This window comes from Schistocerca cancellata, chromosome 2, assembly GCF_023864275.1.
Source record: "Schistocerca cancellata isolate TAMUIC-IGC-003103 chromosome 2, iqSchCanc2.1, whole genome shotgun sequence".
NCBI classification, from domain to species: domain Eukaryota; kingdom Metazoa; phylum Arthropoda; class Insecta; order Orthoptera; family Acrididae; genus Schistocerca; species Schistocerca cancellata.
This window is the reverse complement of record NC_064627.1, coordinates 348,848,259-348,864,796: the sequence shown is the minus strand read 5'-3', so window position 1 is coordinate 348,864,796 and position 16,538 is coordinate 348,848,259.

Sequence of the window (16,538 nt, the reverse complement as noted above, 5' to 3'; positions counted from 1 at the left end):
GGTATAGCTTGGGAGAGTTATACCATCAAAACTGGTTCCAGACACAGGGAATCGTGTGGCATTGCTCTGGATATCTTGTCCGAAAATTACCTTGTGCAGATAGTTAGAGAACCAACTCGTGTGGGTAACATCTTAGACCTCCTGGCAACAAACAGACCTGAAGTTATCGAATCAGTTAACGTAGATGAAGGTATGAGATATCATAAGGCTGAAGGAACATATAACACCATATAATATTAAAGAGGTGAGCTCAGTGTTCTGTCGCCGATATAAAGATGCCCAGAAGATTTTGAGAAGATAGAAAAGTGACACCAAGTTACTGACTTCTGGCAGTTCGCCCTAAATTTCATGGACCAATCTATGCGCTGAGAAAATTTAAAATTTCACAACAGTCGGGTAAGAGTGTCTTAGAGGGAATCCTCCTGAAAGCAACGTGATTGTCTGTTTGTGACTATGAATAAAGACTGACACAACTACCCTAAAAACAGAAGGACAACTTGTCGTCTACGTGCCAATAGTTAGTAGATTGTAGCACTTACACAGCTGAGTTGAAACTAAATATCAGTGTTCAGATTCGCTTTCATTCGTTCCACAGAGCAACAGCGACGTGATTGGTAAAACGTGGAGGAAAAAATATGCACGGAGGTTTCTAAAAGTTCTCTTTTTCACACTTCTTTCTAGAAGTAAATATTCTATTGTGAACAATTTTTTTAATTAGATTCTCTTATTTATATTATCGTGTAACGTGAAGAAGAATTAAATGATCTGCTAAACGGAATGAACAGTCTAATGAGTACCCAGTATGGTTTAAGAGTAAATCGGAGAAAGACGAAGGTAATGAGAAGTAGTAGAAATGAGAACAGCGAGAAACTTAAAATCAGGATTGATGGTCACGAAGTCAATGAAGTTAAACAATTCTGCTACCTAGGCAGTAAAATAACCAATGACGGTCGGAGCAAGGAGGACATCAAAAGCAGACTCGCTATGGCAAAAAAGGCATTTCTGGCCAAGAGAAGTCTACTAATATCAAATACCGGCCTTAATTTGAGGAAGAAATTTCTGAGGATGTACGTCTGGAGTACAGCATTTTATGGCAGTGAAACATGGACTGTGGTAAAACCGGAACAGAAGAGAATCGAAGCATTTGAGATGTGGTGCTATAGACGAATGTTGAAAATTAGGTGGACTGATAAGGTAAGGAATGAGGAGGCTCTACGCAGAATCGGAGAGGAAAGGAATATGTGGAAAACACTGATAAGGAGAAGGGACAGGATGATAGGACACCTGCTAAGACATGAGGGAATGACTTCCATGGTACTAGAGGGAGCTGTAGAGGGCAAAAACTGCAGAGGAAGACAGAGATTGGAATACGTCAAGGAAATAATTGAGGACGTAGGTTGCAAGTGCTACTCTGAGGTTAGCACAGGAAAGAAATTCGTGGCGGGCCGCATCAAACCAGTCAGTAGACTGATGACAAAAAAAAAAAAAAAAAAAAAAAAAAGTTTAATAAAGGTAGCAGTCGTCTGCTCAGAAAGTTCGAGATGGAGAACTCTTCCCCCTACCTCCCTCCATCGGAGCTGCATTACGTGTTTCTGGTTTTTTTGCCGCTTACGAATGGGGTACGGCAAGGCAAGCTGCAGTAAAGTAGCCGTCTTGCGTAAGCTGTATGTACATTAAAAGGCAGGCGGACAGTTATAGGTGAGGCGCCATACGAAGTCAGATGTCGAAATGAGACTGTGTGCAGTGCAGTGGCTGCCTTTGCATTGAGAAGCGGGGTCGCAGTTTTCGGTGTGTGCCGTGCAAACAGACACGGCGCCGCGGATCTGCAGCCTTCCCGCCGGTTCCCGAGAGATCTGCGGTCGCGCTACACGGAAACACACTCAGCGCGGCGCACGGCTGCAGCGCGCCGCGGCAGGTGAACCCCAGCACATCCCGGCTCTGCACACGGCGCCTCACCGCTCCGACGCGGACGTTCCCAAAGCTCTGTAATACTGCGTGAAAAGAAAGCAGCCAGGGCGCGGATATTCAGGCTACGCATAAGACTTTCAGTGTAGAAGTAAGTGTGTTTCAGCGAAACTTCTTTTCGCAGAATACATTTACGACCTTATTTTATTATTTTCTAGCAGAGTACCCGGCGTCCCACTTCTATTAGTCCATCTACTCCTTCCCCACTTCTCTCCCCTTGTCCCCCTCTCTTTTCTGCTAATCTGTTCCTGTCCCTCTCTCTGCCCATCTGCTGCTCCACGCTGTCTCTTTCCATGTGTTCCTCCCTACTATCTCTACCCATCTGCTCCTCCCCCCCCCCCCCAGTCCATCTGCTCCTTCCCCCTCTGTCCAGCTCTCGCCCCTCTTCATCTTCTCCTCCCCCGCTCTATCTGTCCATCTATTCCTCCCTGCAGTCTCTCTCCACGAGTCAGTCCCACCCCAAGAGGAGGCTGCTGTTTCTCACCATCATAGTATTCTTTTCGATACGGTCGGTAATATGTGTGCCAACTTTGGTTGAAAAAATCGACCGACGCATTTTTTATCCGCAGCTTTGTCCACATAGTCCACCCCGATAGCTGAGTGGTGCCGGCACGGTAGCTCAGCATGTTCAGAGGGTTAGCTCCCCTCTATAACAAAAAAACTGAGTGAATGGATCAACGAAGAACGTAAATTGGTGTCATCGGACGTCCGCCTCGAACAAATTCAACGAACAATATCGAACAAACTGATAGCAACAATTAAAAAAACAAAAAAGAAAGTAGTCAGCGTGGAGGTCTGTCATGCCAAGGGGCGCAAGTTCGATTCCCGGCTGGGTCGGAGATTTTCTCCGCTCAGGCACTGGATGTTGTGTTGTCCTCATTATCATTTCATCATCGTCAGTGGAAGGCAAGGGGAAACCACCACTGGAATCACTTCCCTAGACGCTCATGCGGTGGACCTCTCTGACGAGGCTTCCCCTATGACGCCGGCCGAAGTGGCCGTGCGGTTAAAGGCGCTGCAGTCTGGAACCGCAAGACCGCTACGGTCGCAGGTTCGCATCCTGCCTCGGGCATGGATGTTTGTGATGTCCTTAGGTTAGTTAGGTTTAAGTAGTTCTAAGTTCTAGGGGACTAATGACCTTAGCAGTTGAGTCCCATAGTGCTCAGAGCCATTTGAGCCATTTTCCCCTATGACCAGACCCGCCGTAAGGCAAAACACGACGTTTTTGAGCTGTCCACATACTATATAATTAGGAAAATATTTGGCGCAACTAACAACAATGGAATATGGATCAAGAAATCTACAAAAGGAACTATACAAACATACGGAAACAATCACAAAAACGATTAGAAAACGCAGACCACAATTCTATAGACACCTATACAGAATGCCATCACACAGACTGACCAAACAGATCTTTGACTGCGTAACCACTAGAAACAACAAATGGGTGGCAGAGGTTAAACCGACCTGAACCAACTCAACATAACAGCAGACACAATAAACGAAAGAATAAAATTCAGAAATATCATTAAGAAAAGTAAACTACATGAGATACACTGTGACAAACGAACAGGCGTAAAATGGACCGAAGAACGCAAGCAAGATCACAGCCGGAAGATGAAAGAAATATAGGCAACCAAAAAGGCAATCAAGATGAAGCCGAAGACACAAAGCCGACAAGAAGCATGGACAGAGGACCGGAAACAGAAACACATTGAGTGAATGAGGGAAGTTTGGGCAGCAAGGAAGGCAGCAAAAGGAACTGGTCATGTAGTTTAGTCCAACTGCGCTCTTTAAGGGCAAAACATCATATATATATATATATAATTCTTCACACATATTTGTCATATACTGAGTGGTTATAATTAAACTTCCCCTATTTAAAACGTTATAACATGGAAACTAGTTACCGTACGAGTACCAAACTTGGTAGCATTAATGTCCACTGTATGGGATCCTTGATTTCCATGCTTCACAGCGCCACCATCCAGTTCCAACAATGGCCACCACGTGCCGTGATCACTAATCGTGATTCATAGCCTCACACACCTGACCAGACGCAGTGCACTTGTTGACGTATCAACATGAGCTCGGCCAAAAGGAGCAGGGCATTATTGGTGAAGCTCTATTATCAAAACAACAATAATGCTGTAGTTGCACTTCGAGACTATCGCCGGCTGAAAGGATTATGGAAGGGTCCTCTTTCTCCACTGCTGTGCGGAGCATGATGAAGAAGTTCGAAACAGCTGGAGAACTGGGCGTCGCTCCGGGAAGAGGCCGACGACTGGTTGCACCACAGGTGGTTGATGAAATCGCTGTTGCTCTGGCAGACAACACTGCGGGCGATTCCCGATCGTCAGGCAGTGCGCGTGCTGTGTCGCGACAGTTGAACATTTTGTAGCCCACTGTACGGAAGGTGCTTCGAACCACTGTCAAATGGTATCCGTACAAGATCCACGTCATACAGCAGCCTACACCATAGGACGCACAACGACGTGTTGACTTCGCTCTCCACTTTCTCGCAAGGATTGAAGTTGATGAGGGCTGGGCCCTGGACCATCATATGGACAGACGAAGCTCATTTTTCTCCGACGGGTGAGGTGAACACACCGAATTACCTAGTGTGGGTACCTTCACCTCCAGTCACTGTGGATGAAGTTCCTCTGTGTGGTGAACGTGTCATCGTATGGCTACGTTCATTATTGGCCCATTCTTTTTTGAACAGGTTGGCGCTCGAGGTCCAAAGACAGGCTGTGTGACTGACCAGCGTTACTGCGACTTGCTTCGCCAGCATGTCATAACCAGCCCTACAGGAGAGATACGCATTGATCTTAACAGTTTCATCCAAGATGGGGCCCGGCCGGACATCGCTCGTGAAGTTCACCTGCTTCTCCAAAACACATTTGGAAACTATCGAATTATCAGTCGATCGTTTCCAAATGCTTAGCCGGCACGATCAGCTGATCGCACTCCCTGTGCTTTCTGGTTGTGGGGCTACCTGAAGAACAGGGTTTACCAGGAGAACATTCACACATGTGCTGGTCTGAAGCGCAGCGTACCAAGAGAGGTAGCCAGCATACCTACGGACATGCTTCGTTCTGCTGAGCGGAATGCAGCCTGCGCTTTCGGCTCCTTCTGGACATTGATGGACGCCATATTGAGCCCCTATTGTAGCAATAATGATACCGGTATGTAGTGGTAAGATGTACCGTAGTACCACATTAAAAGTTTCAGTTGAATTGCTTCTGCATTATTTCTCTTCCCCATGTCCTTGTCATTTATGCTACCAAGTTTGGTATTCGTACGGTAATTATTTTCCGTGTTATATCGTGTTAAATAGGGAAAGTTTAATTATAACCACCCGGCATTTCACCAGTATCACTAGCGAATTTCGCCCTGCAGTTTCGTTTCCACGCAGCTCAGTGTTTATGACGTCGAATATCCTGAACTATGTGACGTACAGTGACATAATTTTGTAGATACCTTCGGAGTCATATGTGTCTACTGTCTGAGAAATGTTTTGCGAGTGGAGATAGTTAAATTCAAACGTCATGCAAGGTACGGCAGTTTTTAACTCATCTCAGTGTTTATGATGTCATACCTCCTGAATTATGTGTCATAGAATGATACAAATTTGCAGATACATTTAGTGGTATGCGCGCATATTGTGTCCAAAGTGTGTCGCGAATACAATTCGTAGTAAAGAAGTAATAAATAAAAAGGGTATGCCCGGTGGGCAGGTTAACCGCACGAACAGCGAAAATGTAGTAGGCGATAACCTTTTTCCTTTCATCATACTGTGGGAGATGTCAGCGAGAAAAGATTTCGTAAAGGTTTGTAATTATGTGTAAAGCTCGTTGCAAGACATTAAGTGCTCTCATTCCCAAGTACTGGATAAAGAAATTCTGATTTTTCGCACGTCGTTAGCTTCACTTCTTTTTCACTCCCCACTTCTAAGACAGGTAGGTGGTTCTTACCCGCACAGCGATTCTTTCAAGACAGTAAGTGATATGTATCAAGTTTGGTTGAAATCGGTCCATTGGTTTAGGAGTAGATGTGGAACATACATACATACATACATCCTTTTTTATAATATTTACTGATTTATTGGCTTCGTCGGATACACTTATATGACAAAATGATACAAACAGAACATTTGTCTGAGTTCAGTACAAAATATAAAACAGATGACATGATAAACCAAATTAAATAAAGATAAGTGAACAGTAATGTGAGATAATTAGGCGAGTTCAGTAGATTTATTTATGAAAGGCAAAACTATGTTTATAGTAATTGTTGATTTAGAGAGAAGCTTTTTACAATGTTGATATTAATACCCTCTCTGAAATTCTGAAAACAGCAGGGATAAAGTACATGGAGCTTGTACAGGACTTAGATTGCAGGAATCAAAGGAAATGAAAGGGAAGCAGTAGTTGATAAAGTTGAGGGGCAGGATTATAGCTTCTCTCTGATGTTATTCAATCTGTACATTGAATAAACAGTAAAGCAAACCAAAGGGAATTGAAGTTCATTTAAAAAGAAATTAAAGCTTTGAGATCTGCCGATAACATTGTACGTCTATCAGAGACAGCGAAGGACTTGATAGAGCTGTTGAATGGAACCACGAAAACAGGTTATAAGATTAACATAAAAAATTAAATCAGGTGATGCTTAGGAAATTAGATTAAGATATAAAACAGTGCAATTAGTTTCTTTAAAGTCAGTACCGCCATTAGACTGTATTTTATTTGTAGTGTTACATTTACACGATCATGATTTCGGCTTTACAGTGCCATTATCAAGTGTTTTAATGTTACACAGTGCCTAAGATGGCATACTGTCTTATTTAAAATACACTATTAGACACATTGTCTAAGGATCAGTATATCTGGTAAATAGTGTATTTTAAATACGACAGTATGCCATCTTAGGCACTGTGTAACATTAAAACACTTGATAATGGCACTGTGAAGCCGAAATCATGATCGTGCAAATGTAACACTACAAATAAAAAACAGTCTAATGGCGGTACTGACTTTAAAGAAATGTATTATGACTGTGGCCTCACATTATGAAAAATTATTTAGTGCAATTAGTATATGAGTTTTGCTATCTGGGCACAAAAATAACTGATGATGGTCGAAATTGAGAGTATAGCAAGGACAGCATATCCGAAAATGAGAAATTTGAAAATATATAATATAAATTCAAGTTTTAGGGAGTCTTTTCTGTAGTTACCCACTCCTTTCGTGGATGGATTCTATTCTCTTAAGATTCTTCCAATTAATGTCAGCCTGAAATCTGCTTTTCCTACTATCTATTTTATCATCCCAAATGTTTATTCCTAGCTTTTAAGGTAGTTACTGTAATCAGTGAATTATCGACAATAGTGTACTACCTACCCAAATTAGATGACACTCGGCGCGGTGGCTGATGGGAGCCACTGTACTGCCATTTCCCACTCGCAGTTGCTCCCGTCAGCCACCGCGCCAAGTGCCAGCTTAGTTTGCGCGTATCGAACAGTAGTTGATCCTTACGCGTTCAGGGTCAACCGCCACTCTCTGCACCAACCATCGATCTTATACAGGTCTTCCTACGTCCGGCTACAGTCCTCTGGCGTTTCAACCTTCCTACGGACAACTGTATCGTCCGCGAGAAACCTCAAGTGGTTTCCAACATTATAAACAACAATTTAAATTCCAAATCCAAAACTCCTTTACGGAGCTCCCGAAATTATCTTTATATCTGTCGAACGTGTTACGTTAAGAACTATATATTGAGTCCTAAACGCAAGAAATTCTGGAATACAGCACAAATTCGGTCAGAAACTAGGTAAGCTCATATTTGATTCACTTAACGACCATGAGGAAACGTATCGAATACCTCCCCTGAGTCAAAGGACACAGAAGTAACTTACAGACACATTGGCTGGTAATCGACTGTGACTGTTTTAAAAATATGAAGAGATTTTTCAAATATAAGCCACAAAATTTGCTGACTACTAAAATTATTTAATTGGCAACTTGTTTCGAGGTTAGACGTCATCATCAAGCTACTGCGGCAGTACAAAAACGTTTAACACAAGTGATTTCAGCCTACACTCTTGATGTTTTGCTCTTACTTTAAGCTTCTTCCACACTCCTTCCCTTCTACATTTTCAGCCAAGGTGACTTACTTCATGAAATCTGGTTAATATTAATTTCATATGTAGTTGTTCGTTTATACTGTTAATTAGAGTTTATTGTGAAAAACTATATATTTTTATATTCTTTATAAACTTGCTTCCACGTGCCAAAATTTTTTTAACATCAGTTTTCGAAACGGTCATATTGCAAAACTATGCAGTAATACTCAAACTAACATAATTACAAGTTGTGGACCTGTAGCGCTTTCATCTAAATACTCTTTTAAATGTTACGAAAATATTGACACCTTTTAGGTGATGATCTCTGGATCAGATACACTACGTGATCAGAAGTATCCGGACACCCTCAAAAACATACTTTTTTCATATTAGGTGCATTGTGCTGCCACCTACTGCCAGGTACTCCATTTCAGCGACCTCACTAGTCATTAGACATCGTGAGAGACCAGAATGGGGCGCTCCGCGGAACTTATGGACTTCGGACGTGGTCAGGCGATTGGGTGTCACTTATGTCATACGTCTGTACACGAGATTTCCGCAGTCCTAAACATCTCTAGGTCCACTGTTTCCGATGTGATAGTGAAATGGAAACGTTAAGGAACACGTACAACACAAAAGCGTACAGGCCGACCTCGTCTGTTGACTGACAGAGACCGCCGACAGTTGAAGAGGGTCGTAATGTGTAATAGGCAGAGATCTATCCACACCATCACACAGAAATTCCAAACTGCATCAGGATCCACTGCAAGTACTACGACAGTGAGGCGGGAGGTGAGAAGACTTGGATTTCATGGTCGAGCGGCTGCTCATAAGCCACACAGCACGCCGGTAAATGCCAAACGACGCCTCACTTTGTTTAAGGAGCGTAAACATTGGACCACTGAACACTGGAAAAACGTTATATGGAATGACGAATCATGGTACACAATGTGGCGATCCGATGGCAGGATGTGGGTAGGGCGAATGCCCGGTGAACATCATCTGCCAGCGTGCGTAGTGCCAACAGTAAAATTCGGAGGCGGTGGTGTTATGGTGTGGTCGTGTTTTTCATGGAGGGGGCTTGCACCCCTTGTTGTTTTGCGTGGCAATATCACAGCACAGGCCTACATGATGTTTTAAGCACCTTCTTGCTTCCCACTGTTGAAGAGAAATTCGCTGCTGGCGACTGCATCTTTCAACGCGATCGAACACCTGTTCATATTGCACGGTCTGTGGTGGAGTGATTACACAACAGTAACATCCCTGTAATGGACTGGCCTGCACAGAGTCCTGACCTGAATCCTATATAATACCTTTGGGATGTTTTGGGATGCCGACTTCGTGCCAGGCCTCACCGACCGACATCGATACCTCTCCTCAGTGCAACAATCCGTGAATAATGGACTGCCATTCCCCAAGAAATCTTCCAGCACCTGACTGAAGGCATGCCTGCGAGAGTGGAAGCTTTCATCAAGGCTACGGGTGGGCCAACACCATACTGAATTCCTGCATTACCGATGGGCGGTGCCACGAACTTGTAAGTCATTTTCCGCCAGGTGTCCGAATACATTTGATCACATAGTGTATTTGAAGTCTATGAATGGTTTACTTAGGCTTATTACCTAGCTTATTAGCTACAAAAAATTTTGATCATACTAGACGTTCTCCCCCAGAATTTCTTACAAAATAAAGCTCAAAACAATTGAAAAACTGTGTTTCTTAACTACGAAACATAACAAGGCTAGACCTTTACAACAACCTAGCTAAGTACACGGCGTTGCTAGGTATGTTTTTATTCTAATTGTATTAGTTCCTCTCCTCCTTCCCCCCTTCTCTGTCCATCTTCTTCTCCCCCAATCTCTGTCCACCTCGTCCACCCTCCACTCTCTGTCCATCTCCTCCACCCACACCCCACCCCCTCAATCTCTGTCCATCTCCTTCTGCCCCTCTTCCTGTCATCTGGTTCTCTCTGTTTATCTCTTTCTCTGTCCACCTCCTCCCTCCCCTCTCTCTGTCTATCTCATTTTCCCTTTCTCTGTCCATTTCCCCCTCACCTCTATCTGTCCATCTTCTCTTCTCACATATCTGTGTCCACCTCCTCCTTCCCCCTCTCTGTCTGTCCATCTCTTCCTCCCTCTTCTCACTCCATATTATCACCCGCATCCCGATAGGAGGCAGCTTGTCCTTACCCAAACAGCGTATGTTTCCAGATGGTAAATAATATGTGTCCTAATTTTGTTTAAAACCACTCCAGGAGTTTAGAAGTAGCTTTTTACCCGCGGCTATTCTCACATACTCACTTGTCACATACATTTCACATATATTTAACATATTTCACCTATATCTCTGCAGTTCCGTTTTCACGCAGCTCAATGTTTATGACGTCACATCTCGTGAAATATCTACATCAACATCATCACTCTACAGTCCACAATTAAGCATCCATCAGAGGGGTCATTGAACCACCTTCATACTATTTCTCTAGCTTTACACTCTCGAACGGCGAGCAGAAAAGCGTTGTATGCCTACAGTCTGCTTTAAACATGCAGTTTTGCCAACATGTCGTGGGTAGATTGAAGTCACCACACATTATAACCGCATGAATAGGGTACCTACTTGAAATAAGACTCAAATTTTCTTTGAACTGCTCAGCAACGGTATCATCTGAGTCAGAGGGTTGGTGAAACGCACCAATTATTAATTTAATCCAGTTGTCATGTATAACCTCTACCCATACTAACTCCGGGAACTTCTACTGCAATTTCGCTACAAGGTAAACTACTTCTGATAACAGTAAACACTCCACCGCCAGTTGTACGTATTCTATCCTATCTGAAAACGATTTCAGATCCTTTGAAAAGGATCTTTAGCCAACAGTCTGTACCTGTAAAAATTTGCGGTTCGGTGCTTTCTATTTGAGCTTGGACTTCTGTATCTTTTCCAACACAGCTACGACAATTGACAATTAGAATGCCGATTGTTTCTTTGCACGCTTTTAAACAGACGTTCTTTCTGTAGAATCTTGAGACCCTCTAACCTAAAAAAAAAACCGCCCAGTCCCCTCTACACAGCCCCCGCTAACCGTGCAGCCGCCTCCTGTGTGCAATGGATCCCTGACATATTAATCAGAACCTGTAAACACACCACCTGACAGCGCAAGTCGAGGAATCTGCAGTCTACATGGTCGTAGAATCACCTGAGCCTTTGATTCAGACTCTCCACTCGGCTCTGTACCAAAAGACCACAGTCGGTTCTGTTGACGATGCTGCAGATGGTGAGCCCTGGTTCATCTTGCAAGCTAGACTGGCACTCTTTACCACTTCAGCTAACCGCCCAAAACAAGAGAGACTCTCTTCCAATACAAAGCGACACACATCGTTGGTACCAACACGAGCCATCGCCTGCAGTTGGCTGCACCCTGTGCTCCTCATGGTGTCCGAAATCACCCTTTCCACATCTGGAATGTCTCCTCCCAGTATGCACACACAGTATACACCAGATTCCTTCCCCTCCCTGCCAGCTATATCCCTAATGGTTCCCACTGCGTGCCTAACATTGGAGCTCCCAGCTACCAGTAAACTGACCCTCTGCGAATTCCCAGACCTTGAGAGCAAAGAGGTTTTCCCTGGGACAGGGTGAGCGACCGTGTCTGGCTCAGGAACTTCCTTAGCTACAGATAGAGCCCAAAACTTCTTCGTCAGGCTAATCAGAGAGGCCCTCCAATCGGCTCTTGGAAAGTCTTTTACTGCCTGCCACACCTTGGAGTGACCTATCATTCGACAACGTGTGATTGTTCAGCCTCAGTGCGGGCAGTACCAGCGGTGGCCAAAGTAGTGGACCGATCGGAGGATACATGGGACTTGCTGGACGTGCATCGAGTCTTCACATCCGGCCTTATACAGCGATGCCCTTTGGCAGCAGTTTCAAGCATGTGGCCGAAGGCAACACGACCTGAAGCTATGAGCGAAGGGTCACCAACTCTGCTAGCATCTGAACACAGCAGTCACTGTTCCTACGCACACTAAAGACGGCGAAACTACAATCTAGACAGTTAATAAAAGTGGAACTGTGCCCGATAAATAAACAAACACGCACGAAATTAACGCTTGACGTCCTGCTGCAGTAATGAAAGCTTGAGGATTGTAATTACAGCAGTAGGTGTTCAAACACATGCCTGGCGCGATGCAAAGAGCTGTACTGTGCACTGCACAGTAAATAAAATATGGAACTGTGCTTGATAAACAAACAAATACACACGAAATTAACGAGTTTAAACTAAAGAGCACAGAGGAAACAAAATAAGTCGCTTCTTATGAGAAGCTGTGTTAAACAAAGAGCCTGAAACGGTGTTCTCTGATGTGCTGCTGCAGTAACGAAGGCTATCATTCGACTATGTGTCGCACAGTGATATAATTTTGCAGGTGCATCCAGTGGTGTGCGTGGACACTGTCTGCAATCTGTGTTGCAAAAAAAGGTAGTAGTAAAGGGAAGGTACATTAAAAGTCATTCATGATGAGACAGTTTTACTGCATGAGCAGCAGAAGTGTAGTAACTGACCAATTTTTCTCCTTTCATCATATGGGTGGGGGCCGGGATGAGTGAGAAAAAGTCTCCAAAAAGGTTGAAATTGTATGTAAAGCTCGTTGCAGGTCACTAAGTGCTCACATTCCCAAATGTTGGTTGAATATAGTCTGGCTATTTGCACGTCGTGAGCTACACTTCTTTTACACTCCCACCTCTTTGAGAGGTAGATGGTTCTTACACCCGCTGGGTTCTTTCCAGACAATAATTGATTTGTGTACCAAGTATGGTTGAAATCTATCCAGTGGTTTAGAAGGAGCTGTGAAATATAAATAAATATATCCACTTTCGTATTACTCGTATGTATGAATGTTTAGTACCTTCAGTGATCTGAAGAGAGGGTGTAGATGGTAATCAATTTCTACAAGCAGGTAACGCTCATCACATGCGAATACTTTCTACATTCACATTTCAGTAGTTACTTCCGGCATGCTCCAGCTTCGCACGTGTAGTTCTAAATATTTACAGTCGGACGACTTGTCTGGCGTAGCAGTAGCTAATTATTATATACACACTTTCCTCGCGAATCAGTTTATCTTTTAGTGAAAACCATATCAAAATCCCTACCGTAGTTCCAGGGATTAGCCTTCACATGCAGACAGAAGAACGCGTAGGGGAACTTTCACTCATAATGAGTACATAGATACGTATAAATTTTGTCAAAAAGCTTTGCTGAACTCTGGAGTTGCGGCTGCTGTTTACGGCTTTTCTCACCACATACCGCCTTATCTGTAGCTGACCAGCAAGTAGCTCCCAACATTACCACGAGATGTCAGTCCAAATGCCAATTTAATATGGGACAGTTAACAATACACAAATTACACAGTCATTATTACTACAATTATAAATTATTAAGACGAACATTCTCAATGAATCGTTATACCTGTCAGTGAAAACCATATCAAAATCCCTGCAGTAGTTTCTGAGATTAGTCTTCACACACAGAAATAAAAACGGGGCGGGAGACTTCAAATTTAGTAGTAAGTGTAGATGACTCAAGCTGTTAATACAAGAAAAAACATCTTTTAGTAACATAGTCATTTGGCGTTATCAGTTACAGGGGAGAATAGCGGCGAACAGCGAAACATTTTTGACATATCATGACAAATGACTCTGGGAGCACCTGATCCAACAGACTACGTGTTCTGACTCTTCAAAGTGGTACTGTACTGATACACGCCAGAGTGTAGGGGCAGGATGCGAATTTGGTTCACGAAAATCGTAATTTATTTTTAGGGAGATGGAGCTGCTGCTGCCAGCCCACGTCCTTCACTTAGTATGCTCACTTCGTGTGCCATTGTCGTGGATTTAATTCCAGTCTTCTCCGAAGAGTCTTGAAATGTTAAGCTGAGTGACACTATCAAAGGTGATCTGTCCATGCGACGCAGGCGATACTATTCGCGAGAATGACAACGTGGTGGCCGAGTGTTTCATTGAATCCCTTCCTCTTATTCCACACATACCGCTTCCCTCCCTCCCCCCCCCTCAACCACCCTGTACCCTCAAAAACAAACGAGAATGAATGTTGCGCTAAAGAGGGAGTCGTCAGAGTCATCTAGAGCAAAAAGCTACCCATGACACAGCTTGAACATCCGTACAAACACACAGGTAAACAATATTATTAAGAAACTTCCTGGCAGATTAAAACTGTGTGCCCGACCGAGACTCGAACTCGGGACCTTTGCCTTTCGCGGGCAAGTGCTCTACTATCTGAGCTACCGAAGCACGACTCACGCCCGGTCCTCACAGCTTTACTTCTGCCAGTATCTCATCTCCTACCTTCCAAACTTTACAGAAGCTCTCCTGCGAACCATGCAGAACGAGCACTCCTGAAAGAAAGGATACTGCGGAGACATGGCTTAGCCACAGCCTGGGGGATGTTTCCAGAATGAGATATTATTAAGATTTTGTCCACTTGAACAACATCGTGCTGTGGTATCTATGGCTCTATTCAAAGGGATGTGCCATTGTCCTTTTCTGACAAGAAAATCTAAATATTCAGCGAATGATGGAGGTTCCACTAGCTTAACGAGGAATCAGACGTACGTTGCTGCTTGGCATTTCTACATATATGAGTAATACAGTGCGTGCAATGGAACAGTTGCTGCGAGCAGATGTAAGCGCTCCTGTCTCCCACACACACTTCTTTTACAGGTCAGGCAGCATATTGGAGAAACTAGCACCTGCATTTCTCTAAGGTGAAACTTTTTTGCCACAAATTACAAAATATTATCACACGATAATACTGCGAACAGCATTGTCTGCTCACTAAGGTTGACACATGGCACAAAAAACGTCACTACAGCCGTTTGGTCCTGACTCCTCTTTCCTCTGCTCCTCTCCCTCCCCCGTCAAAGTTTTCCTGGACGAAGTGCAAATTCACGTTATGCGTACACCATGTATCACGTAGTCAAAATTGAAAATAGCATATTGTTTTAGAACAATTACTGGCGTCAACCATGTAAGTGGAAGACACTGAATTACAGATCATACACTGAACAAACTCAGTTGGCTAATATGAGAGTGTAATAATAAACATCCAGAGCAATTTTGATTTTCCAGCTGTTTGGTAATGATTCCTTTATGTAGGGTGTTCGTGAAAATGATCAGTAACACCCATCGTCTGTTATTCAGACATCAAATTACTTACGTAAATAAAGCGAGAAGCTAATAAGAATATAAATAACGAAATATACACACTCATAAAATAGAAAAAAATGAGAAAAAATATGCTAGACCAGTGATTTCCAATTTGTGCGTTGCGGCTCCCAGGGTGTCGCAGTCTTGCAGTAGGAGAATCTCGTTGGTTTCATAAAAAAATAATTCTTTAGTTTATCTGCTTTCTTAGTGAAGGAACAAAGTGTGAGCAAGTAATTCTTGTTACTATGGCAGCGCACATTACTGAATGACGCACTCAGAATTATTCCAATCGAGTAGTCATTTCAAGCTTTACGTGTATGCCTGTGGCTGTACCGTTCATTGGCTTTATTGTGTGGATTTTGCATAAATATGTCCACTGTAAAGCCCGCAAACCACTACCACACGTTGTACCAGATCCCCAGCCAGAACGCCTGAAAGTCATCCTACTTCACAGTCATTGCACTCCCAATAGGTTAAGCTATACAGTTTCGTATAACTGTCTGCTCAAGTTCTATGTAAATTCGTTAAAAATAATTTTGTGGGAAAGTAGTTTTGATAGGTCAGGCATAGAAACAAACTAACTATATGTAATGAAAAGTTTGCTACCTGGTTTGATCAACTGCCAGTTACATCTCTCACAAGTTCAGACAGTATTTGTATCCATCTTTTATTGTTAGTTTACCCCCTTTTTATTGCGAGTCACTTGAGCCTCCACAGACGCAATTCCCACCTGCGAGTGTTACAGTCGCTAGTACTCGGCACACTCTCATTCGGCCAGCCGGCCCTCTAACCATCTCTACCCCGGTTCCGTGTTACGGCGCCCGGGTGACCATGCATTTTGGCTCAGCTGTAGTCCAGTTGGTCACCGCCACTGCGCCCACCACCGCCTTGAATCCACGCACGCAACTGACTACCGGCCGCTGCACCGACTTCGACGGCTTCGCAAACTTTGTAAAAATACCGTAACTGTATCAACAGAGACTTCCGGCTATGAGCGACTTAAGTGACACGAATGGGCAATGATATTCTAAAGTAAAATTACGAACTTTCTACCTCCTGCCCGTACTACTTATTTCACAATCAATTTTTTTTTAAATGCGAATTCAGCCATCCCTTAATTTTAAGAAACCTCTTTTAAACAAAAAACACTAAATGTCGGTCGTCTTCCGTGTATGTCAAAAGAAAAGCTTTTTGTGTTTTGAATTGGTCATTAAGAGTGATTATT